Source organism: Delphinapterus leucas, chromosome 14 (genome assembly GCF_059928025.1).
Source record: "Delphinapterus leucas isolate spDelLeu-1000000601 "Yukka" chromosome 14, BTC_Dleu_Yukka2, whole genome shotgun sequence".
In the NCBI taxonomy this organism is placed as follows: Eukaryota; Metazoa; Chordata; class Mammalia; order Artiodactyla; family Monodontidae; genus Delphinapterus; species Delphinapterus leucas.
This window is the reverse complement of record NC_143142.1, coordinates 33,890,986-33,917,246: the sequence shown is the minus strand read 5'-3', so window position 1 is coordinate 33,917,246 and position 26,261 is coordinate 33,890,986. Positions and strand designations below refer to the sequence as shown.

The 26,261-nt window shown below is 38.5% G+C and overlaps 1 pseudogene; it reads right to left on the bottom strand.

Moving 5' to 3' along the window:
• Nucleotides 1-564: 564 nt before the first annotated feature.
• LOC111162916 (large ribosomal subunit protein eL28 pseudogene) lies at nt 565-2,210 on the bottom strand (annotated as a pseudogene).
• Nucleotides 2,211-26,261: the final 24,051 nt, after the last annotated feature.

Here is a 26,261-nt window from a genome sequence, read left to right as displayed (position 1 = left end):
CTTTGTTCAAGAGCCAACTATAATTGGAATTATACACTATGTAGCCTTTTCAGACTGGCTTCTTTGACTTAGTAATATGTATTTAATGTTCCTCCATATCTTTAAAAACATTTTTTTTTAAATTTTATTTATTTATTTATTTTTGGCTGTGTTCGGTCTTCACTGCTGCGCGCGGACTTTCTTTAGTTGCGGTGAGCAGGGGCTACTCTTCATTGTGGTGTAAGGGCTCCTCATTGCAGTGGCTTCTCTTGTTGCGGAGCACAGGCTCCAGGTGTGCAGGCTTCAGTAGTTGTGGCACGCAGGCTCAGTAGTTGTGGCTCGCAGGCTCTGGAGCGCATGCTCAGTAGTTGTGGTGCACGAGCTTAGTTGCTCCACAGTATGTGGGATCTTCCTGGACCAGGGCTCGAACCTGTGTCCCCTGCACTGGCAGGCGGACTCTTAACCAGTGTGCCACCAGGGAAGCCCTGTTCCTCCATGTCTTTTCATGGCTTAATAGCTCATATATTTTTAGTACTGAATATTATTTTATTGTCTGGATATACTACCATTTATTTATCCATTCACTACTGAAGGACATATTGATTGCTTCCTAGTTTTGGCAATTATTAACAAAGCTGCTGTAAATATCTGTGGCAGGTTTTTGTGTGGACATTAGTTTTCTACTCATTTGGGTAAAAACCAAGGAGCACAACTGCTGGATCGTAGCTAAAAATGTTTATTTTTATAAAAAAACTGCCCAACTGTCTTTCAAAGTGGCTGTACCACTTTGCATCCCCACTAGCAATGGACAATTGTTTATATTGTTCCATATCCTTGCCAGCATTTGGTGTTGTTAGTGTTCTGGATTTGGGGCATTTTAAGACGTAGTGGTAACTGTTGTTTTAATTTGCATTTCCCTAAGGGATGATATAAGATATGGAGCATCTTTTTTTTTAAGGTTATTTGCCATCTGCATATCTTCTTTCATGAAGTATCTGTTCAAGTCTTTTCCTCACTTTTTAATCAGAGAGTGTGTGTGTGTGTGTTTGTGTGTCTGTGTGTGGGTGTGTCTGTGTGTGTGTTTTCCTACTGTTGGGTTTTAAGAGCTCTTTGGATATTTTGGATAGCAGTTCTTTAGATACGTCTTTTGCAAATATTTTCTCCCAGTCTGTGGCTTTTCTTCTGTTTCTCTTGACGGTGTCTTCCACAGAGCAGAAGTTTTTCATTTTAGTAAATCCCAACTTAATATTTTCTTTCATAGACGGTGCTTTTGGTACTGTATCTAAAAATTCACCGTCAAACCCAAGGTCACCTAGCTTATTCTCTTGCTATCTTCTCGAAGTTTGATAGATTTGTGATTTACATTTTTGCCTATGATCCATTTTGATTTCATCTTTGTGAAAAGTGTAATAAAGTCTGTATAAATTATTTTTGTATATGAATGTCCAATTGTTCAGACACCATTTGTTGAAAAGTCAATCCTTTCTCCATTGAATTGCCTTTTCTCCCTTGTAAAACATCAGTTGATTATAAATGTATGAGTCTATTTCTGGACTCTCTATTCCACTGATGTATTATTTCTATTCTTTCACCACTACCGTGCCATCTTACTAACTGTAGCTTTATATTAAATCTTGAAGTCAAGTAGTATTAGTTGTCGGTTCTCTGGGTTTTTGTTTTTGTTTTTTTTTCTTTGCGGCATGTCAGCTGACAGTTTTATTGCATGGGGTAAGGGGGTACATCGCTCAGGAGCTCTTGGTGGGGCGGGTCCACTTCCTCTTCACCATCACAGGCTTCTTCTGGCTGTGCAGGATGGCGGCTGGCTCTGCGGATGGCGGCCATGCGCAAATCTGGGCGGTACTTGTTCTTTCGGATCATGTGTCGGTTGCTGCTGAGGGTGACCTGGGCATTCTCGTTGATGGTGGTCCGCACATAGGAAGTGGCTGGCTTTCCCTGGCCGGATCTCCGCTTCCTGACCACCACGATCCCTTTGCCGTCCGCCGCCATCTCCACGCCCACAGTCTTGCGGTGAATGAGCCCGTTGTAGCGGAAGGAGTTGGGAGCCTTGAGGTTATTGGGTTTGGTGCTGTACGTCTGCTTGTTCCTCTTGATCAAGAAGCTGCAGCAGGTCCTCATGACGATCTACTGCAGATGCGCGGACGTAGCAGCAGCTCCTCTCCTGGCGGCAGCCAGAGACGGCAAGGCCTCTGGCTTTGTTCTTTTTCTTTATTATTAGATTGGCTATTCTTGGCCTTCTGCCTTTCCATATATACTTCAGAATCATTTGGTTGACAGTGCCAAAAAGCTTGCTGGGAATTTTATTCAGATTCTGTTAAATCTACTGATTAAATTAGGAAGGATTGACACCTTAATCATAGTGACTCTTCCTATCCATGGACATGGAATATCCACCTATTTAGATCCGCTTTGATTTCTTTCATCAGAGTTTGTAGTTTTCCTCATACAGATCCTGTACGTATTTTTTAGATTTACATTTAAGTATTTTAATTTTTTGGTGCTAATAATGTAAATGTTACTGTGTTTTTAGTTTCAAATTCAGTGGTTCATTGATGGTATATAAGAAAAATTGACTTTTGTATATTAATTTTGTGCCCTGTAACCTTCATATAATTGCTTATTAGTTCCACTAGTGTTTTTGTCAATTCTTTTTCTACATAGACAATCATGTCATCTGTGAACACACAGCTTTATTTCATCTTCCTCAAGCTGTACACATTTTATTTCCTTTTTAGTCTTATCGCATTAGCTAGGACTTCCAGTACAGTGTTGAATGGGAGTGGTGATATGGGACATTGTTGCCTTGCTCTTGATCTTAGAGGGAAAAGCATCTAGTTTCTCACCATTAAGTATAACGTTAGTTGTAGGATGTTTGTAGATGTTCTTTATCAAGTTGAAGAATTTCTCTATATTCCTAGCTTTCTTCGACCTAGGACACCTTCCTTACTTTTCTCCATTGTCTTAGTATATTTCTCGTGTTCTACTTCACAGAGCAAAGAGAAACCATCATACATATTGGAATTCTATCTAGTACCCTCTAACAAACCTACAAATCTATTTAGAGGAGCTCTTATCCCTTCTTTAAAACTTATTTCATTAGTGAGGGAGAAGGTCTTCCTATCTAGGACCAGGGCTACCCTTCCTCAATTGGATTCTATTTCTTGGAAACCTCAAAATATCAACCAGACCCTATTCTCCCAATATGGTCAATAATTCTCTTACAGCTAGATTCACCTCCATGATAGTTAAACATCATTAATTATCTCCCTTAAAAAATTCTCTCAACTCACAGGGCCGCTCATTTCCCATTCTCTTCATTTACAATGAAAATAATGAAAAAAAAATCTCTCTATGAGACCTTAACCATATTAGATTGTATATTTAATTAAAATATCCCCTCCCCATTGCTACCCCCATTCACATTAGGTCTGGCCATGTAACTTCCTTTAGTTAATGAAATTATATGTGAGAGTGATATGTGCCACTTCTAAGAAGAAGCTTTTAGAGTAACTGCATGGTCCTGCCACTTTTTTTTTTTTTTTTTAACCACTATGAGGCCAATAATGTCCCAGATAATGGCTCTCACTTCATTCTGGTTCTGAATGATTCAGGACATCAGAAGGGCTGATGTTAATCCACAATGGATACTGGCTGAGCACCAAGTCAACCTTTGCAATCATATGCCCATTGAAATTTCAAAGCTGTTCTTTATTGCCCCATACTTTAGCCTACATTGACTTGTACATGACTTCTTGCCTCCATTTTCTCTCTCTCCATTACCCTTGACCCACTTAAGTCTGATTTCAGGACTATCTCATTTAAAGATTGTACTGCAATCTGCAAACATAGACTCTTCCTGACTTCTCCCTAGTCCCTTGTTGCTTCCTCTCAGTCCTCAGTCCCCATTTCCTCGGCCATCGAATACTGGAATTTCTCAAGATCTATCCTAAGACTTCATCCCTTCTCACTCTACATTATTTTCTTAAAAAGTCTCAACAGATCTATGATATTATTTTCTTCCTTTGTCTACCTGATGTCCAAACTTATATGTTCAATCCAAATTTCTCTGAGTTTCTGAGTTTATATATATACAGAATATATCTATTGTCTACTTTGTACCTCCATTTAAATACTTTCAAGAAGCATCACATTCAATATATCCAAAATCAGGTTTGTTTCTAGAGTTTATTTCATTTTCTCTCATTTCCTCACAAGTTTCATAAGACAGAGCCCACGCCTGTTTTTGACTCTTACAGTACCTTTGAGGGTGCAAAAATTCCAAGCATGATAAATTTAAAAAATAACAATTATACACATCAGGGTGAAACTGCAGATAAAGATACAATGTTTAAAGTGAAAAGAAAAGGTGTTTTTCATTCGAGGATTGACTATAGTCAGACAGCTGACTTCTTAGAACTGACAAAGAAAGCCAGAAGTTAGTGGAATAGTATATTTAAGAGGCTGCAACAAACACTCTCAACCTAGAACTGTACATTCAATGAAAAGATCTTTCAAGAATGAAACAGAATTAGAGACCTTTCCACCTAAATTAAAAACTGAAGAGCATGTAGTACCAGCGGCTCCTCTCTAAAGAGAATCCCAAAAGATATACTTTAGGCAGAAGAAAAATGATACCAGATGGAAATCTGAGATGCAGGAATAATGCAGGACAGGAGAGTGGCAAACATGTGGGTAAATCTATACAAACATTTACTGAATAAAACCATAATGTCTAATTTTGAAATATAGAAGGAAAATGAAAGGACATAATTCAAGAATGGAGTGACAAAGACTATCAAGGGAATGATACATATTCAGGATACTGTTACCATTTTCTTTTAAAACTGTGTGTAGGTTATGTATTTAGTGTACTGTTTTTCTTTATACCCTACAGATGTTTTATAAATATTGCTTTAACTAATATTTAATAAAAATATAAAAATGCATTTTCTTATCTCCAGCTGAGTATGAAACATGTTTATGGAGAAGTAAAATCTATAATTCATTAGAAAGTAAGACCAGCCTAGTTCACTATCCCTCACGTTTCCTAAACTACAGATGTATTCCAAGAGCTGATCCATGTTTTGAAACCCTTTAGTTTAGTGGCTTAGTCTATAATTCTGCACCAAAATAGTTGCAGCCTTCTATGCAGTCCTCTGAGGTATTAGTGGGTGCTTCTGACATCTGGACAAGATGAGCTAAGTGCAAAAAACCACAGTAATATACTTTGTTTTAAAGGAAACGATCGGGCTTCCCTGGTGGCGCAGTGGTTAAGAATCCGCCTGCCAATGCAGGGGTCACGGGTTCGAGCCCTGGTAGGGGAAGATCCCACATGCCGCGGAGCAACTAAGCCCGTGCGCCACAACTACTGAGCTTCCGCTCTAGAGCCCGTGAGCCAAAACTTCTGAAGCCCGCGTGCCTAGAGCCCGCGCTCCACAACAAGAGAAGCCGCCACAATGAGAAGCCCTTGCACCACAACGAAGAGTAGCCCCTGCTCGCCGCAACTAGAGAAAGCCCACGCGCAGCAACGAAGACGCAATGCAGCCAAAAATAAATAAATGAATTTATAATAAATAATAAAGGAAATGATCTACTTGATATAGTTGGAAAAATGTGATTAGTGAGGTCATCTGGAATTTCATTATCTATAATGATTTTAATAAATCTCAGGATTATGTAACAACAGTTGAAGGTCACTTGCTATGTAAAGGCATTACTGCAGTTCTAAAAGCTACTCTGAATTATTACATTACTGTACCAGAAATGCAAATCTTCTTGAAGCTGCAGTGGTAAAATACTAACCTCTTCTGGCATCCTGCTCTGTGACACAAAACATCACCCTTCACAGCTTCTACAGAGGACACGACTAGTCTTAAGAGAGTCATCACAGCAGACGCTCGTAGATCCTGCCATACGAGGGAAAATTTCTACAACAAAGTGCCTAATCATTTTAACTAAGTTTTTAGCTGTAATCTCATAACATCTTTATAAAATCAGTCAGATAACAGCTTCAATCATTTCAGTACAACTTGGGAAGTTTTAGCTAGGGAAGTAGCCAAAGCACAAGATACTGTTGAGAACTACAGAACAGCCAGGCGAAATCTGTCCATGGTCCTGAAGAGGCCACCCACTGGGGTTTGTTTATTGTATGGTCAACACATACATAAATTAATTTCAAGATTATCAGTTACTTTTTATTACTTATTTATTGTCTGATATTACCTTTGAGAAGAAACGTGCCACATTCAGGGATATTGTAATTCAATTTATATTAATATTTGAATAAAATTTCAAACAACTACTAATTTTTCCTCATATTTAAGTTCATTTTAAGTATGACCTAAGAAGAGCAGAAGGCCTGCTACCAAAAAAGCATTTTCATATGGAGGTATGCTGGTTTTTCTCCATCATTCCTTTTCCAAGATCTCCATACTTCTCTGCTCTGCAGACCTGGGTGGCTGATCTCTAGGACATATTGTTACACTAACTTCTGACTGGAAAATGCCTGTAAGAAGCATCTGCAGGACAGCAGATCAGCAGGTAGGGTGGGAGAGATTGAGATATTTCCTCCCTGCATATTCACTGCTGTGGCAAAGTTTTTCAGGGATAATTATAACTTTTGAAGACTATCACATCTACCAAATGATCTCGTTTAGGGCTCTAGCTCTCTTGGGCTCATCCCCTTGTTTCTTAGCTTTTAACAGATATAACTTCTTCCTACTGTTGCTATTCTCTGGTGCTTCAACATCTTTTGTTTGTTTCCTTAGTCCTGCCAACCACTCTGTAAGTCGACCTTTCCTTAAAAAACTTTCTTCATTTAAACCATCTGAGTGCACCTTACTTCCTGCCAGGTCCGTGAGAGATACAGAAAGTGTTTGAACCATAACTAATGTATTCAACTGAGAAGACAGAATAGTAGAACATTACTACTCTTAACGTTAAAAGCACATAAAATATACAAGTCAGAAGGGAACAGGCTATAAGCACTGTGAATGCAAATACATGGCTACTTTTCTATGTAATTGAAGACTGACTCATGCATCCATTATTAATAGTAGGTATCAATAAATATTTTTTAAAATATTTGGAGTTTACTATGGAGTTAGCTCAAAATTTTAGAATACAGTACGACTAAAATCAAGGATTCCTTTAGTCATACTTAGGCTTATTAATTTTACTCATTAGTTTCAGAAAGAGAAAAAAAATTGCACAGAAAACCCAAAGACTGCCCCCAGAATTCCTGCCACCAACACATATACAGATGCCATTGGTCAAGAATGCAACATTAATTACAGAAAAAATTTATCTGATCTCTTGCTCTATTAATAGGTGTTAACATTTTTGAAAATTCTTCATACTTGAAAGCAGCTCAGTTTAAGGTTAATATGCAGTTTAAGGTGTTCATATTTAATAGGAGATGTAAATATACTAATTGATGGGCCAGGGCATATAGAAGAGAGAAATTATAACAGGTTAGACTTGTCTTTTCAGTAATGATCTTCCTGCAAGAAATCAGCACCCTGAAGGCGTTCCTTTACATGAATGAAGGCCTAGACTATAATAGTGCAACAGAATTAAGAAGACAAGGTTGCTGTAATGGCCATTTTTGCAGAAATAAGTGTAAGAGCCTGGAACTCACCATCAACTTTAAAAGTCAGTGTACCACAATGTTCACTGCAGCTCTATTTACAATAGCCAGGACATGGAAGCAACCTAAGTGTCCATCGACAGATGACTGGATAAAGAAGATGTGGCACATGTATACAATGGAATATTACTCAGCCATAAAAAGAAACAGAATTGAGTTATTTGCAGTGAGGTGGATGGACCTAGAGTCTGTCATACAGAGTGAAGTAAGTCAGAAAGAGAAGAACAAATACTGCATGCTAACACATATATATGCAATCTAAAAAAAAAAAAATGGTTCTGAAGAACCTAGGAGCAGGATAGGAATAAAGACGCAGACGTAGAGAATGGACTTGAGGACACGGGGAAAGGGAAGGGTAAGCTGGGAAGAAGTGAGAGGGTGGCATGGACATATATACACTACCAAATGTAAAACAGCTAGCTAGTGGGAAGCAGCCGCATAGCACAGGGAGATCAGCTCGGTGCTTTGTGACCGCCTAGAGGGGTGGGATAGGGAGGGTGGGAGGGAGACGCAAGAGGCAGTGGCTATGGGGATATATGTTTATGTATAGCTGATTCACTTCGTTATACAGCAGAAACTAACACAACATTGTAAAGCAATTATACTCCAATAAAGCTGTTAAAAAAAAATAAAAGTCCGATATTTTGAGTAGGAAAACAATGTGCTAACATAACAAATGTGAGAAATGTTGCAATTTCTGGTTTTTGGAGTTCAAGAGAGTTACTCAGTGCAAGGGGAAGGTCAAGGATAAATTCCTGATATAGCTCTTCGAAGAAAATATGTAACAGCCAATACATGTGAAGTAGTCACCAAAAAAAGTGACATTAACGGTACGTGATGATGTGTGAAACTATTATGAGTTTTCTTTGGAGGCTGTGTCTTCGGTAGATCTAAAGTCTCAGGTTTAGCCAAGTTTTACTCTTCAAAAAATAGGAATGCATGCCATTCACAGTAATGTGGAAAAAACAGAAGTAGTTTCAAGTAGGGGCAAATATTTAATTATCATTCAGCTTGGCAGATCATGGCCTCCATTGGCTTACTCTCACTATTATCTGGAATATAAATAAGCACATGTTTCATTAATCAGTCAGCTCCAAATTTGGTAACAACTGATACTGTTGATCATCTGATGTAAGTTCTAGAACATTCTAAGTAGCATTAAATGGCTACAACAGTTGTTTATAATATGTGGTATCATCTCCTTGGTCAGAACGGCATTTGATAAACTTATACGTTACAGTGTAAGTAACTGTATTGATAATCAATTAATGCATAACCAAACACTCCAAAGATTAATAGCCTAAAGCAATAATTATTATCAATTTTTGATGCAAGGTCACTCGTGAGATTATAAAGACAGATGTTGACTGGACTCTGGCCATCTGAAGGCCTAACTGAGGCTAGAAGATCATTTACTAGGTGGTTCACACACATGCTAGTAGGCTGGTGCTGCCTATTAGCCAGAGGTCTTATTCCTTTCTACATGGGACTTCCCACAGGTCTGTAAAGAGTCCTCACAGCATAGAGGCCAACTTGCTCCCAAAGCAAGTGACCCAACAGGCCAAGGTGAAAGTCACAACAGCCTTTGAGGACCCAGGCTCAGAAAGCACAAACCATCCCGTTTGCAGTACTGTGGTACACAGGTCAGTCCTGATTCAGTATGAAAGGGACGTATACAAGTGTGGAAATACAGAAGATAAGGATTATCTCCATTTTTGCTGGAGATAGAGAACCGCATAGGAAATAGATAACACCATAGGACATCTGGGAAAATATTTCTACTCTTTTTGATTACTCGTAGCCTGTCACCGTTTCTTTATTCCTATTCTTATTTTAATATGAGTAAACAGAGTCCAAATAAATTATATCTTCCTCCTGTCATGACTCCACTAAAATTTTAAAAAATGCTTTGATAAGCATGGTTTCAAAGCCTACATATCTGTTTTCAATCCTGATCCTATTTGAGAAGAATTCAACGTATCTATGAACAATTACACCAAAAAACTCTTCTCCAAACCCAAGATATGTAAAGTTTTTTATTTTGCTTTGTTTTTTTTGTTTGTTTGTTTGTTTCTTGGATGGAAGGTCAACTAGACATAACTAGACTGGTCCCAAATGAATACTAACTACAGTACCAAGAATATCTCAACCAAGTACTGGAGAGGTTTCCAGAGAGCAGATTCTTAAGACTGCAAATTATATTAGCCGCACTAAAATTCAATTTTAATTAGCCATGCCACTTACATATACTTTAGAACTGATGAAGTGCTCTTCAGACTAACAATTCTTAATAAGCTCTGCTTAAAGTTAATTTCTATTTCCATTTGACAGTAACCAAGGAAAACTTGTGATTCAACCCAAAGCTAATGCCTCCCAGTACAAGGGCTCTAAGCTTTCAGTCAGCTCTTACTTATTCACCCAGCCAACTTAATTTCCAAATCACAGACTTGCCCACCCTTCCTTCTGAGAGCAATAATTTCCTTTGGAAGATTTCTTTAGGTTTTTTAACTTTGATTGAAAGACTGTATCAAATGGAAAACATTTTATATAATCCAGTCCTTCTGTTTTATAAATTATCAAAACAGTCGCTCTTTTTTGAATCATATTTTAACAATATGCTTCAAAATATTCAATATATATTCCTTTAGAAGAATTACAATAAGTGAATGAATTTAGGGCTACTCTTATAACTAGTAATTACACCCCTCTCTCCTCATGGCAATTTGAATACATCTTGAACATTCTTTGTCTCCCTTCTGACTGATTCATAAAAATGAATCTAAAAGAAGAGTTGGGATGTTTACTGCAGAAGGAACAGAAAAGCAAGTGGATCCTAGAACTTATTCTTTAAACTTTTTTTTTTTTTGGGGGGGTTGAAAAAGAAAATTTCAGAACTTATTTTACCTCATTTGCTGACAGTATCCTGACTTCTGCACAGGTCAGTGCTGTCCCCTTCACTGAGCTCACCCAGGACATTTTTGTCCTTCTCTTCTAAGACTTATCCTAGTCAAGCCTATCTTCCAGCTCACTGGAAGCACACCTTCTGCGACTTGATGAAGCGCTCCTTGAAACAAGAGGGCACAGCACATTCATCTTGTGCTCTCATGGTGTCCAAAACGCAGTGGACACCCCATTAAATATGTGTTCAATGGAATTTTATAAATATCTTTTCTCTTAAAAATTAAAATCACACATATTTAATGAAGAAAAATAATGAAACACCGTTAAAAAAAAATTATCAGGTGGCTAATATTGTTATCCCCTTTTACAGATGTGGAAATTGAGGCTTAGAGATGTTATGTGGCCCAAAGATGTGGCTCCAGTGTCAGTTTCTCAACCACTGTGTGATACTGTAAAGGGTTGTTTTTTTTTGTTTTTTTTTTTGCGGTATGTGGGCCTCTCACTGTTGTGGCCTCTCCCATTGTGGGACACAGGCTCCGGACGCACAGGCTTAGCGGCCATGGCTCACGGGCCCAGCCGCTCCGCGGCATGTGGGATGCTCCCAGACCGGGGCACGAACCCGTGTCCCCTGCATCGGCAGGCGGCCTCTCAACCACTGCGCCACCAGGGAGGCCCTGTAAAGGGTTTTAAGTGCCGCTCGCCAATGGGTATTAATGAACCATCTGAGGTTGGAAATCATGAATGTGTGACAGCCAATTAGGAAAGCTGTTGTATTTCTCATGCACTTATTGACTCATGAATCATATATTTAATATCTCCCTGACAAATAATAGGAAATGTATATGTTAGACACTCTCTAGCTGTTTAAAAACAGAAGCGGGAGGAAAAATGTGGTTGGATTTAAGATTAGGATCAGGACAGGTCGAGTCCAATGACTATGAGGTAAAGCAATTGAGGGTGTTGCAAATCTTAATGAAATGATGACTGGTCAGGGAGGAAATGAAATTATCCAGGAGAGACAGAGTCCAGAAAAGTAAGAATCTGAGTGATGGGGAGATAGGGGCGGGGCAGGGGGAGGGCGGTCTCAAATTTTTAAAAGGAGAGGATTAATGTAAGAATGGGTTTGCTGCCAATCAAACATTTCACACATGGAGAGGCTTGGATAACAGCAAGGTTCAAGGTGCGCCAATATGGGGAAATTGCTAAAATAAGGCGGGAATAAAGGAAAAGTAACTGTGACACTATCACTTGTGCTAGTCACCCATTAGGGGAGGAAATGAGTCTGGTGCATTTCCCCTACCCCCAAATGTGAGGAAGTGACCTGGAGGCCAGGGGTGACATCATGACACCAGCATGAGATTAATAATCACGTGAACCACACGAAAATTGTTAATGTTTGTAGGTGAAATAGCAGTTATTCTAGTTCGGGAGCTATAAGCCATAAAACTATCTAAGCCTTTTTTGAACTGGCTATTTTATTCCTAGCATTATTTGGAATAATGTGTTCAATAAAAGTGTGTTTTTTTGCTTGTTTTTGCCTGTACTGTCCAAAGTAACACTTTTTCTTATTCGTCTGAAAATATAACCTATTTTCAGTATTTTGGTAAATGGAGGCCAAATCCAAGTTCAGTCTCTCGGCATGGTTTTCTGTTTTGTACATGTCCATAATACTTTGTCCCTGCCTTCCACTTCCCAGAACAGAATATATGATATTCCCTGCTGAGTGTCATGGTGAAGAGCATGGATTTTAGGACCAGATTTCCTGGGTTCAAATTTTGCTTCAGCCACTTACTAGTTGTCTAACTTGGGTGAGTCACTTAAATTCTCTGATCCTTAGTAACCTTATCTGTAAAATGGGCATGAAATAATATTACCTGCCCAAGAAGATTTTGTGAGGATTCAATCTGTAAATACACACAAAGGAACTCCCACTTGGACTGGAGTAAGAACTGAAGCAGTGCTGGATATTATAATTATTTTTAATAGAATCTATTTTTAATAAAATATATTTTTAATATTATTTTTAATAGAAGTGCCATGATCCCTCTGGTCATTCTATGAGTCTACATCAAGTCCATTAGGTCTCTTGGAGGGACAGTGTGCAAACCACACATACTATTTATGATGGTGAAGCTTGGAATGCTATAAGAACACTGCAGTATTTTCACCTCTGTTTTCTTATATCTTCCAAATAAGGCTCAGGAAATCTGTTGGCTCATATGCTACAGTGGTACACTGAGCTAATGTTTTCAAAGACCAGTCAAAAATGATTCTCTGATTCCCAAGCTGCATTTTATAGCTCAGATCCCCTAAGGTTTATAAATAAATTGTGGCATGTTTTTCACCCTAAATGAATTATCTTAACACTTTAATGCAATGCTGTTTATTTCCCTATTTTCACTGATATTTATCTTCGAGGAGATGACATCTACTACATAAAAGTAAATAATACTATCTACGCAGTTGTCTGGTCTAGCTGATTCAAAACCTATAAGACTTACGTCCCTACCGATTTTTAGAATGCTGAATAACAACTGTTTACATTTAACTCTTTTATTCTTTCCCCCTCATTTTTATTTAGCAACTATTTATTGAGAAATTCCAAGAAATGTGCTTGGTGGCATACTTGAGCAGGAGAGACCAATACATAAGCACTTTTCCTATTCTTGAAAACACAATAAACCACATCCATGGCTCCTTTGGGTCCAGACATATTTACCCCCATATATAATAAAACTGTGCTCATGGAAGCAACTTAAGTGTCCATCAACAGATGAATAGTTAAAGAAGATGTGATAATATATACACAATGGAATACTACTGAGCCATGAAAAGAATGAAATAATGCCATTTGTAGCAACATGCATGGACTTAGAGATTCCCATATTAAGTGAAGTACATCAGACGGAGAAAGACAAGTATCATACGATACCACTTATGTAAACCCATCTAACACTGTTCACAACAGAGTAGCGCCTGTCAAGGGCCACTATCAAGTCTCTTTCAGACACCCAAAGACTGGAAAATTACTGAAGACTGCAAGTCTATTCTCCAAAAAACCACATCCTATAGAGACACAGCCAGCCTGGGTACTGCTGTGGACCAGAAGAGATATGAACCCACCCCCTTTTCCTGCATATTGCCCTTTGAAACTCAGTAAAAGACTCAAAAGCCCACCCTTCAGTGCTAATGCCACTCTATACGTCTGGCCCCTTTCCTCCTTGGAAAGTGAATAAAAACTTTCTTTTCTTCCCTTCTTAATACTTCTGTGAATTCTTTCACAACCCACGTCGGCTCATGTAACAACTTATATGTGGAATCGAAAAAACTAACATAAATGAACTTATTTACAAAAGAGAAGTAGACCCACAGGAGTTGGGGATTAACATATACACACCACTATATATATAAAATAGATAACCAACAAAGACCTACTGTAGAGCACAGGGAACCATATTCCGTATCTTATAATAACCTATAATGGAAAAGAATCTGAAGAATATTTATATTCACACACACACGTATACATATACACACACGTATAACTGAATCACTTTGCTATACACCTGAAACTAACAAAACATTGTAAATTAACTACACTTCAATTTTTAAAAATGGTTGAAACAAAGAAGTAAGTCACAAAGTCTGCCCACACTCAAGGAGAGGGGATTACACAGAAGTGTGGATTCTACGGCAGTAAGAATTACTAGGGTCATGTTAGAATTATCCCTATGAAGATGGAGACATACATGGCGTGTATGTGTTAAGATGTGTGTTAAAATATAAGTAAATATATGTAGGCATGCATATGTACATAAATGTCTAAAATGAAAGAAGCATGAGCATCAAAATGTTAAGTGTTTTTTTAGGGGATGGTGGTGTTATGAGAAAGTTTAATTTTGTTATTTGTACTTTATTGACTCGAATCTTACACTGTGCAAGAATCACTTTTATGATACAAAAAATTAAAGTTATAATGGATACTGTTTGGTGGGTGGCCCCAAATTCCATGACCTCAGGTCTTGGTGAAAAGACTTGTGCTAGAATAATAACCTCTGGTCTTTCTCCACATGCCTCCCCATGGCAAAGGGTTGACATTTTAATGAGCGATGTGAGAGAAGGAGCAGAGCAGCCTCAGATTGGCCTCTGCCCCTTCTTTCTTTTGGGTTTGCCTGCCAGGGAGGAGGCTTCATACTGGTCTGCGTGCTGCCATTTGGTCGGGGCCACCCCTGGGGGCACTGGAGCTCACAGCTGCGCGAGTATCTACGTGTGAGTCTGTCTCATTAAGAGCAGAGGCTGGCAAGGCCCACTGGCTGTAAACTATACTGTGACCTAAAGAGGTGACACTGTCACTTTTGATTTCTCCGTTTATGTGTGTGTCTATGTGTGTGTATGAATATGTGTGCATGTGTACGCATGTATATGTGTGTATAGATGCATGTGTGCATTTGCACGTGGGTATGCATGTATGTGTATATGTCTGTATGTTTGCATGTGTGTGCAAAACGCCATTGGGGGTGGGGGGGAAAGGAAACAATTGTTGCCTGAGTTTTGAGTAGATGAAATTCAATATGTACAAATGGCTCCAGTGATAGCATAAATTATGCAACTTAAACTAAGTTATGTTAACATGAATCACTTTGTAATTGCTTCCTGTCACTGATCATGACTAGCGTGAAATTAGTTATGAGTTGTAAAGCTATAATGAAAATATTATGATGCAATATTATTATACATGCAAAATAAAAAATTCATTAGGATTCCTCACCTGCAAAAACAATCTGTAGAAGACACATGCCACTTAGAGTATTTCAAGTATGTCATACCTCTATTTGCAGAAGGTACATTTCCTCTCAGTCTGTTTCATCATTTGTAAAAGAGAATGCCACTTTCCTCAAAGTATCATGAGTTAAATGAGATTATATCTATAAGAGTTCTTAGAAGACCCTCCATAAATTATGACCCAAATCTACATAACAATTCTAAACTATTTTCTATTGATAACCTAAGGTTAAGTTTATGCCTTTGTTAAGTAGAAAAAAAGGAGCTGACATCTGAAACTATTTAGATCCTAAAAACGAATAAAGCCAGCTTTTTAATTTAAGTCAATTTGACAATTTTCAGACAACGTTTTGATGGACTGTGTTTTCCTTTAATTAAACAGAAGCAGAAAAACCTCGGTGTTGAAAAAAAATTTTTTTCAACTGTTCAAATATACAGTAGAAGTTTGAAAAATTATCTCCTCTCACTCCTTTTTTTGGTATGCTTCCTTCAAAAAAACATATTCAGTAACCACTGAGAAGGTTTATATAGTAAAAAAGAACATGATGATACAACATACTGAAGGATTATACATTTATAGTAGCACCAATAATTCTAATCAAAGTATGTAGCTTCCCTTTCAGGCTACTGAAAGCAAATGAGCTGGCAATGGAAGCTGCTTGTTTTCAGATTGTTAGAAATGGGTAACCTTTAGGTAAAGATCTCTGAGAATAATCCATGGACCCCCTGCATCTAAATTACTTGGAGTAACTTTTTAGTAGAGGAGATGTGTGAAATGTCCCCCAACCCTCTGACTTACTAAATTACAATTTCTTGAGGAGTAGGAACAGGAATGAACATTAATAACAAATGACCCATGTATTTTCATGAACGTCAAAATTTGAGAACTATCGTGTAGGTCACGTGGGACAGACACCATCACCGAGCAGACAGACCGCCAAGTAGGGCCATGATGTGATGTGGGAGAGTGGTACACTGGACAGCTTTGGGGGAGTTGATATAGACTGTTGATATTACAGTCTATAGTACAGAAGCTCTGACTGCAAGACTTAAGTCATATCTAACAATGGCCAAAAAGTAGTGACCAAAATAGTAACTCAGAGAATCCATCCCATTTGCACTTTCCAAAGCCTCGGTTATCAATGTCATCAAGTATGAGATGTATGAAGGGTTGCATTTTGATCTACCCCCTGTATGTTAAATAAACTATTGACATCATTGGGAAAATTCAGTTTGTTTCATCATTTATTTCATGGAATCTAGGTTTTTCAAGCAAGGAGCTAGAGAAACAAAAATATTTTGTTAGAAAATTTTGACCATTAAAGTACTGGTTAAGCAATCTTAGCTAATGGGAATGATCAGTCTTTAGTCTATAGCTATTCAGTATACACTTAGAATATCCCTGAAGAGAAAAAAAAATCTATTCTAAAAATACATTTCTTCTTTTGAAAAAAGTACCAAAACCCAATTTGCTTCTTTAAAAAATTGTCTCACATTAGAAAAATTAGCCAGTGGTTAAGTGAAAACCAGTCTCATGGCTCTCAGAGCTACAATCAGAACTGCAGCATCTCAACAACTATTTTTCTCAAATCAAAGGCTAAGCAAAGTGTCTTCCATTTAAAATCAAACTACGTAAGTCTTCCTGGTTATCTGCATGTTCATGGTTATTTTCAGTAATAGAGACTGAATCTGTTAGGACCTCCTTCATATCATTTCCTCACCCACATCTTTTGTCCTCTTTTTACATGCTCTGTTTACCTAAATATCTTGTTTCATCTTCTTAGTGCTTCAAGCATGTCAAGTTTGCCCTCTAAAGTGATACTTCCTTTATCTTGTACTTTACTTGTGTTAGAAATTCTCAGGTAGCCAAATAGTCCTTTACTGAAATGCAGTACCAGTTACCAGACACAAGTTACTGTTCTTAATAGACAAGGAAATCCCAGGGAATGATTAACTGTTTCCTTGGTTTCCACAGTATTTATATATATATATATATATATATATATATTTTATCAGTACGAATAAGCACCATGATGCTGTAACTTTTTAATATACTATTACAAATATGCTATTTGGATTTAAATATTACTATAATATATTTAAATATTATTTGATTTAATATACTATTACAGAAAAATAGTTATGATAAAATATTATTTTAGGACATCAGCTTAAAATACAACTCTTACAAAGAATGGCTGTATTTAAACCCTACTACCCTGTTGCTAGAGATATAAATTGGTGCAGCCACCATGGAAAACAGTATGAAGTTTCCTCAAAAGACTAAAAACTACCGAAACAACCCACTCCTGGGCATATAGCTGAAGAAAAGGAAAACTCTAATTCAAAAAGATATGTGCACCCCAATGTTCATAGCAGCATTATTTACAAGAGCCAAAACATGAAAGCAACCTAAATATCCATCATCACATGAATGGATAAAGAAGATGATATACACACAGACACACACACACACACACACACAGGGGAATATTACTAAGCCATAAAAGAATGAAATTTTGCCATTTAAAACAACATGGATGGACCTGGAGGGTATTATGCTTAGTGAAATAAGTCAGAGAAAGGCACCGTAGGATATCACTTACATGTAGAATCTAAAAAATATGACAAACTAGTGAATATAACGAAAAAGAAGCAGACTCACAGATATAAAGAACAAACTAGTGGTTACCAGTGGGGAGAGGGATAGGGGAGGGGCAACATAGGGGTAGGGGATTAAGAGGTAAAAACTACTATGTATAAAATAAGTAAGACACAAGGACATATTGTACAGCACAGGAAATATAGCCAATATTTTATAGTAACTTCAAACGGAGTATAATTTATAAAAATATTGAATCACTATTTTGTATACCTGAAATTAATGTAATATTGTAAATCAACTATAATCAAAAAAATTAAAAAGAATGGTTTCATATAAAATACAAGAGAAATTACACAGTGCCTACAAAGATGTAACTCTTTGTTGAATGGATGAATGAGAAAAAGGAAATAATTTGTCACCAATCTGAAACAAACAGAAATGCAAAATCCCAAAGCCCTGGCTGTAAGATATGGGATAAAACCAGCAAAAAAACAGTATGGTGCCTCATTCCTCCCTTTATTCAATTTTTTAAAAACATAGGTTTTTTGCACTGCCATTACACTGCTACACACTGGTATGATCCTGAATATTTTGGAAAGAAGCCCAGGCAATGATTCTGTTAGCATATTGAGTAGCCAGTGATACTATCTGGGGACCCTCTCCCTTACAGTTATTTACCTTTATGTAGAAGAATGATGTGCTAACATGCTTTCTTCATGGAAACCGTGAGATGCCTACATATCTGCTACTCAGAAATGATTCCCTTTTATCCTCATAGCCTTCAATCGATTCTTGCATAATTTTGATTTTTTTTTTATAGAACGTGGCTTTCCATAACAACAAAATGCACTCCATTTTATAGCTTCCTCCCCAGTCTTTTCAGAGGCCAAAGGAGTACTGCCCATAATGACAACTTTACCAAGACTCATCCTGAACTATTTTATGCATTCTATTTTTTTTAAGCCATGGGAATTAACTGGGCTTGTGTGGATCACCTTTTCAAGGACACTATGCAAGCCCGTATGCCCAGCATTCCGGGAGACAGACCTGAGATGAAGGCACACACATAAGTGGCCAGATGTGAAGGAGATCTGGGGCTAAAGCTGGGCTTGGAGGTACGAACTTATAAAAAAAAACTTTTAGCTTAAAAAACAGTCCCAATTTCCTCTGAGAAGCGGCAGAGCAGAGAGATTTTGCTAACTTGCTCATTCAGAAGTTCTTTTCAGAAACATGAGGACGACAGGGTGGCAACCAGGGGAGAAGGGTAGACAGAAAGAAGCACTAGGAGTTAGGCAGCTGGTACTGCCTGCGATGGTGCATGTCATATACACAACTGGGGCTAGGGGTGCACTCACGCAGCACGCCCTCAGCTGCTCAGGCTGCTGCAGCTCACGTGAGCGTGGTGACAGTACATCAGATACGGGAGAGTGTACACACACCTGCCACACACCTCCCCTCCCAGCTGCCCCAAACCCAGAGCTAATTTGGTGGAGGAAGCTGCCCTTAGGTAACACTTTGTGAGGCTCGTGCACTGCAGTGGGGGGGGCAAAGCAGGGAGTTCTGGAGTCATAGTCATTTGCGTTAACGGTTGGCCTTGGACACTTAAAAAAACTATGTTTCTTGACAAATACCATAAGGTATCACTTATATGTGGAATCTAAAATATGACACAAATGAACTAATCTACGAAACAGACTCACAGACACAGAGGAAAGACTTGTGGCTGCCAAGGGGGGTGGGGGAGGGAAGAATGGGAGTTTGGGGTTAGAACATGCTAACTATTATATAGAGAATGGGTAAATAACAAGGTCCTAGTGTACAGCACAGGGAGCTATATTGCATACCCTGTGATAAACCATAATGGAGACGCATACGATAAAGAACAAATACATATGTATAACTGAGTCACTTTGCTGTCAGCAGAAACTAACACAACACTGTGAATCAGCTATCCTTCAATAAAATAAATTTTCAAAAAATTTTCAAATTTTTCAAAACAAAAAATTTTGGTTTTTTATAACAAAAATTTTGTTATACAATTTTGTAACAAATAAATCTTCACAGTCTTTTGAAACCATGTTACTTGCAATCTTTGTAAGTTTTCATTTCCCTGTCTGTGAAATGGATATAATAATAGTTCCTTTCTCGTAGGAAGTGCCTGTTCCTAGTACCGTGCCCGGCACATAGTAAGTGTTCCTTAAGAGCATCTTTGTTGTCATCTGTCAGGTAGGAACACAGACTTACAACTGATGGGCACTGAGAACTAGGACACTCTTGCCCCAGTTTGGCTTCGGTGAACTTACTGGCAGGTATTCCCAAGGCTTGGCATCCCTGAGTCATCATGAGAGGAGAATTCATTCCCATGGGCAGAGATATTCATCATCCCTGACTTTGTCAGATCAAGAGCTAATTCAAAGTCACTTTAGAGTCCACGATGATACGTTTTAGATTTCACTATTAAACCCATAAGAACACAAACAAAACTGAATACCAAACACAACCATTTCACAGCAATGGGCTATTCCATGCTGTCTTCATATCCCACGATGTTTACCTGTAAGTCCATTTACTTGGATGATAATCATCTGGGGATTTCCCCTTGGCGTCAGAAATGTTCAATTTTTTTTAAAAAGAAAAGTTGGATATTTCATTCAGGTGTAGCTTTAGAAAGAGGGAAACCCACTTTATTTTTTCCTAGCTAGGCTACCCTACACTGTGGCTCAAAGGAAAGTAACATCCAAATGGACTTTAAAAATGGACTTCAGGATCTCTATGTGTTGAAGTATTTTCTCTCTACCTTTATATTTCCAAATTGTTCAGGCCTTCAAAAAAATTAATAGCAATACAATAAACATCTGTGTTCCCATCACCTAATTTCATCAATTGTTATTATTTTGCTTGTTATCTTTTTGTTTCTTCTGGGCTATGCCATTTGAAGTTATCATGATGTTTTAACCCTACATACACCAGCATGCATGTCTTAAGAACTAAGACATTCTCCTCCATAACCATCCTACCTTAAGTACACCCAAAAACGTCACTTTAATACACTAATATTACCTAATATGCAGTCCATTCTACTAATAATTTGAAAGGCATTTCCATAGGTAAGAGTGCCAGCAGGATATTTGGCTAACAAAGTCCTGCTTCTCCCACCAAGTCCTCTGGGGGAGGGGAAGATATTTAAGATGACCATGCTTTGATCAGATTAATGGGCCACTTCTTAAGAATCTAACAAATGACTTTAACTTTCTAATTAAAAAAAATGATGCATTAAACAACATTCTTTTTTTTTCTAGATTTTTGAGATTTTTTTTTAGATTTTCAACATTGCCATAACATATTAAATTTATCTTTTGAAAATAAAAACTGCCTAGTTTATACAATTTATACAAAATCATGTGGTACCTGTTTTGGAGTAAATACTGCTTTAAATGTGACAGTAATCATAGTTATATGATTCTTATTTATATGAGTCATCAAGTTACTGATAGGAGAAATGGCAGTAACACAAAAATAAATATCACAGGTCATTCTTTGTTGATTCTGTGCCAAAGCCTGTCCCTCTCCCAAGCGAGAACACTTAAGTGACTACAGATGAGTTCTTGGGTCTGTGCATCATTGTTTTCAACCATAAAATAGGAAAGATTTTATCACTATCCACATCACAAGGATACTAAGAGGCTGAAGAATATAGGATAACATTGCTTTTAGTTCATACGTGATAGGACATATCATAAATCCCGGGTACGCGCATTCCAACGATGTCTGCTGTAGTTCAGTGTCACGGAGTGGGTCTTAGCCAAGTACACTGTGGTAGCATACCACACTGGTAGAACTTTTCTTATAATGCAGCAAATGTCTGGTAAGACATTTTCTGAACAGTCTGTAAAATTCCATAAACTTTTAGCTCATCTTTATTCTTATAACCACAGTAATGTTAAGTCCTATGAAATTACCACTCTATAGATTAAAAATGACCCAGCATTAGCAATTTCCTAACATTCAATGTGGCAGTTGCAATAGCTACATTCTACTACTCTTCCAATGACTACTGCTATCACTCAGCACATTACTGATATTCAAATTGTATAAACTCCTCTATGTGCTTAGGAGAATGCCTGGCACACTCATGAGGGCTGTGACTCTGTCTACTAATTCTCTAAAGTCCAAATATTTCCATATTAATTGCCATTGAAGCTCTAACATTTTACGCATACCCTTTCTTCCATCAGTATTACAAATATATATATATATTGTGATGAGTTACAGATGTGACCTGACATCCACAAAAGACATATGCTCACGTTTGGAAACTTAGCTTACGAAGAGATTTTTCAGCACATTTCTTTAGTAAAGTGAAGCATTTCAGGAAAAAAAAAAAAAAAAAGCAAAGCTTGCTGTTTTAGCAGCTTTACTGCTATTTTTTTTAATGCAATAAAACAAACATTCAATCTCTTAAAAGTCTTAATCCTAGCAGTTTTTCTTCTTCATAAGAAATAGGTCCACATTGTAAAAGGACCAGTAAGTCCCAGAAAACAGCAGTGCAGAGATAATACACAGAGTCCCAGAGCAATTCATTGACCTTACAGCAGGAAATAATGATGTATCATCAGAATCCTCTTGGACAGTATCACTTTGTTGAGAAGCATTACACTTCCTTTTCAAGTCAGATTGGATTTTGCTATTTCTACAGAGCTTGAGAGCATTTATATCAACGAATGCACACATGTTCTTTATTCACCGAACATGATCACACCTACGTGCTGAAGAGCAAGCGAAGAGGTTGGGGGCAGGGCTCAGATCCATCAGTTTCTTTTTTTTCATAGGCAAGGTCCCACTTTAAGTCATCTTTATGGAAGGGGGAACCTTTCATAAAAACCCAATGCCTTAAGTACACGTTCAAACACTAACACTGAAAACCTGTAATTTTTAGCACCACTTGCTGATGAGAAAGAAACCCTCATGTATATTTTTGTCTCAGCTATTATTGGAGGGTTTATGAGTTCGTTATTATTGGAAGGAGGGGGAGGGCGCGGGCATGTATCTTGGAGATACTTACCTGATATTCCCCAGAAGAAGCAGAGTATGATAAAATTATAAAATGTAATAAAGTATAATTAGGTTTTACCCAGTTCTTAACATAGATAATGTTAAAAACAAGACAACTGGCCCCAAATGGAGTCACTTATGCCAGGCCCCTCGTCACCAAACCCAGACTTAATAACAGTTTTGGCTCTCCCAGAAATGGAATCTTAAACCAGTCACTCAGAAATTGCCTGGTCGACGCTAGTGATGTTATCGGCCTGACGGACCCCTGCCATCCCCTAAAGGAAAGTGACCTTGACCCAGTCCGTCCACTTTTTGCTAGCATAACTTCCTTGTTCCTGTTCCCTTCTACCTTAAAAGTCTTTCATTTTGTACAGCTCCTCGGAGCTCCCTTCTGTTTACTACCTGGGATGTCACCGGATTCAGGAATCGTTGAATACAGTCCATAAGATCTTTATAATTCACTCAGTGGAACTTTGTCTTTTTAACAATATTAAGGAAATGTTCTAAATGATTTTTTTCACTCTCCTGAGGTATTATTTCAGAAGGCTGAGCAAATTGTTTTCAGAATTTCAGTGACAAAGTGTTCCTGTGTAACACTTTTATATGCAATGAAACTGGATGGCCTGGCGGTAACAGAGGTACCAACTAATTGTATTGTGAGCATTTGTATGTCTATAGGTACTCCATAAAATATATACTTAACTTTAAATAAATATTATATATCTACTGTTTGAAACTATTCCATCCTTGTTCTCTGTTACCCATTGACATAGAATGCCTCTATTATCAAGTTCTGTTAAAGGGTGACTTCTGATTTTTAAAAGTTTGTTTTAGTATAGCACAGGGAACTATACTTAATATTTTGTAATAACCTATAAGAGAAAATAATATGAAAAAGAATGTGTGTGTGTACGTATACGTGTGTGTGCATACATATATATATATATGGCTGTGCTATACACCTGAAACTAACACAATATTGTAAATCAACTATATTTCAATTAGAAAACAACCTTGTTTTAAAGTGGGTGTTGTTTCCTAAGCACTGACCTTTGAGAGCGTTTATATCAATGGGATGTTAAAGCTGTATCTAGGACATCGCCACCCCTCTAACTTCATCTTCCTCCACTGCGTGTCCAGTGTACACAAGGCACTTCGGGGGGCGCTGAGGATGCAGCAAAGAGCATCTTGTTCCAGCGAGGCGTCATCCATCCTCCCGGGGCCAGGGTACCTGCCCCAACAGTCTACAGGATATATATCCCCACAGTCTCCCCATTTACCTACACCACACCTCCTCGGTTACCAAGACTTCAGTCCTAAGGGTAATTCTTTTTTTAATAAATTTATTTATTTATTTTTGGCTGAGTTGGGTCTTTGTTGCTGCGTGTGGGCTCTTCTCTAGTTGCGGTGAGCAGGGGCTACTCTTCCCTGCGGTACGCGGGCTTCTCCTTGCGGTGGCTTCTCTCATTGCGGAGCACGGGCTCTAGACCTGCGGGCGTCAGCAGTTGTCGCTCGCGGGGTCTAGAGCGCAGGCTCAGTAGTTGTGGTGCACGGGCTTAGTTGCTCCGCGGCACGTGGGATATTCCTGGACCAGGGCACGAACCCGTGTCCCCTGCATTGGCAGGCGGATTCTTAACAGCTGTGCCACCAGGGAAGCCCTTAAGGGTAATTCTTTAGAAAACAAGATTCTTCTAGCTTATCACAGGATGGGAAAGAGTAACCAAGAAAACAGAGGTTGTCTAGGAATTGCAGTCTGCACAACAGGTGACAGCATCGCGCACGATTTCACGGATGCGGAGTGAGAGGACTCCAAACTAGCTAGGCTTCTTTTCAATGCCTCATGACGTTTGTACCTTTATTTCTCCATTCAGAAATAAAAGAGAGGGAGAGAGTGACACTAATTCTTTCATCATATCTTGTTTCAAAGCTGTGAAGCCCCATGAAATAAGGTCTCTTATTTCAAAAACATGTTGTGGGATCCTGGTAGTGAAGCAGCTTTGGAAGGTTTAGAATTTCACTTACAGTAGCAGTACAGGGCCGGGAAGGAAGGTACAATGAACAATGGAGTCCTCCTGACAATCACAGCGGGGAGGCTTATCGTAAATCACGGCCACGTGCATTCGTGAGTTTGTCACTCTTGTAAGCATTTTTTATGGATGAAGGCATTTCATCTTCAGAACCACCTGGGATACGAGGCAGCACACTCTCAGTCCCACTTTTCGGATGAGGAAACTGAAAAAAGAGGTTAAGAAACTTGGCCTAGTTCACCTGGCTAGGAAGGAATAGAATCATAAATTGAATCCTCGTAGGCCAGCTTCAGCTTTTCAATGACTACATTATGCTTGCTGCCTTATTTCTAAGCCCCGTTACCGCAAAAAGCATCCTTAGAAATGTTATCCTGTATGTTTTTCACAGCAAAGGTTTGACAGATAAAGACACCGCAGTTAAGAGGACTGACACCTTTTCCAAGGTTACTAAAGGAGAGATATGGGAATGCAACCTAAGTTTTCACTCTGTTTCTGCTATATAATTAAATCCCTGTCATCAAAGAACTCGGTATATACTGAGATCTAAAATTCAATATGCCAGTGACAGACACAGCAAAATCATTTTAATTCCTTGAGTATTAACACGGCACCGGGGATGGAGAGGTGAACAAAACTTCGGTGATTTTGCTCAAAGTCACCCTCAAATGGCAAGAGTGAGACGTGGCCTCCTGGCTCCCTGGCCCTTCCTGCAGGAGCTCCAGCCACAGGCCCCGTGCTGACCTCCGCGAGCCTGTCCTGGGGTTCCTGTATAATGGCATTAATTAGCTTACTAGGAAAAAAAAAACTTGAAGAAGCAAGCAGGGGTGTTGACTTTAAAACTCAAAGGAAACAATGACCTTTGCGGTGAAATAAAGAACACAACGCAGGAGCTCTAACCATATTCCTTCAGGATACTTCAATTCCTTCAGGATATTTACTGCTTCAAGTCTACATCTGTGAGGATTTCACTGCGTAAGGACTTCTTTTCTCCTGAAGTCAAACTTTCTCATTATTTTCCAGCATATCAGCCTCATGAATGGCTCTCCACTTTAATTAAATGCCTTTTATATCATTTACTTACTGTAGTTGCTGAATCTGGTTAATTATTCAAGGGGGCAGAGGGAAGACACGTAGACACATTACCAAGAATGCAGAAAAAGGAGAGCTGGAAGTATCAGTGGGCAGCCCCGGAACCGCGGGCTCATCCATCGGGCTGCCCCTCATCATCTCCACCTGGATGTTTATTGCA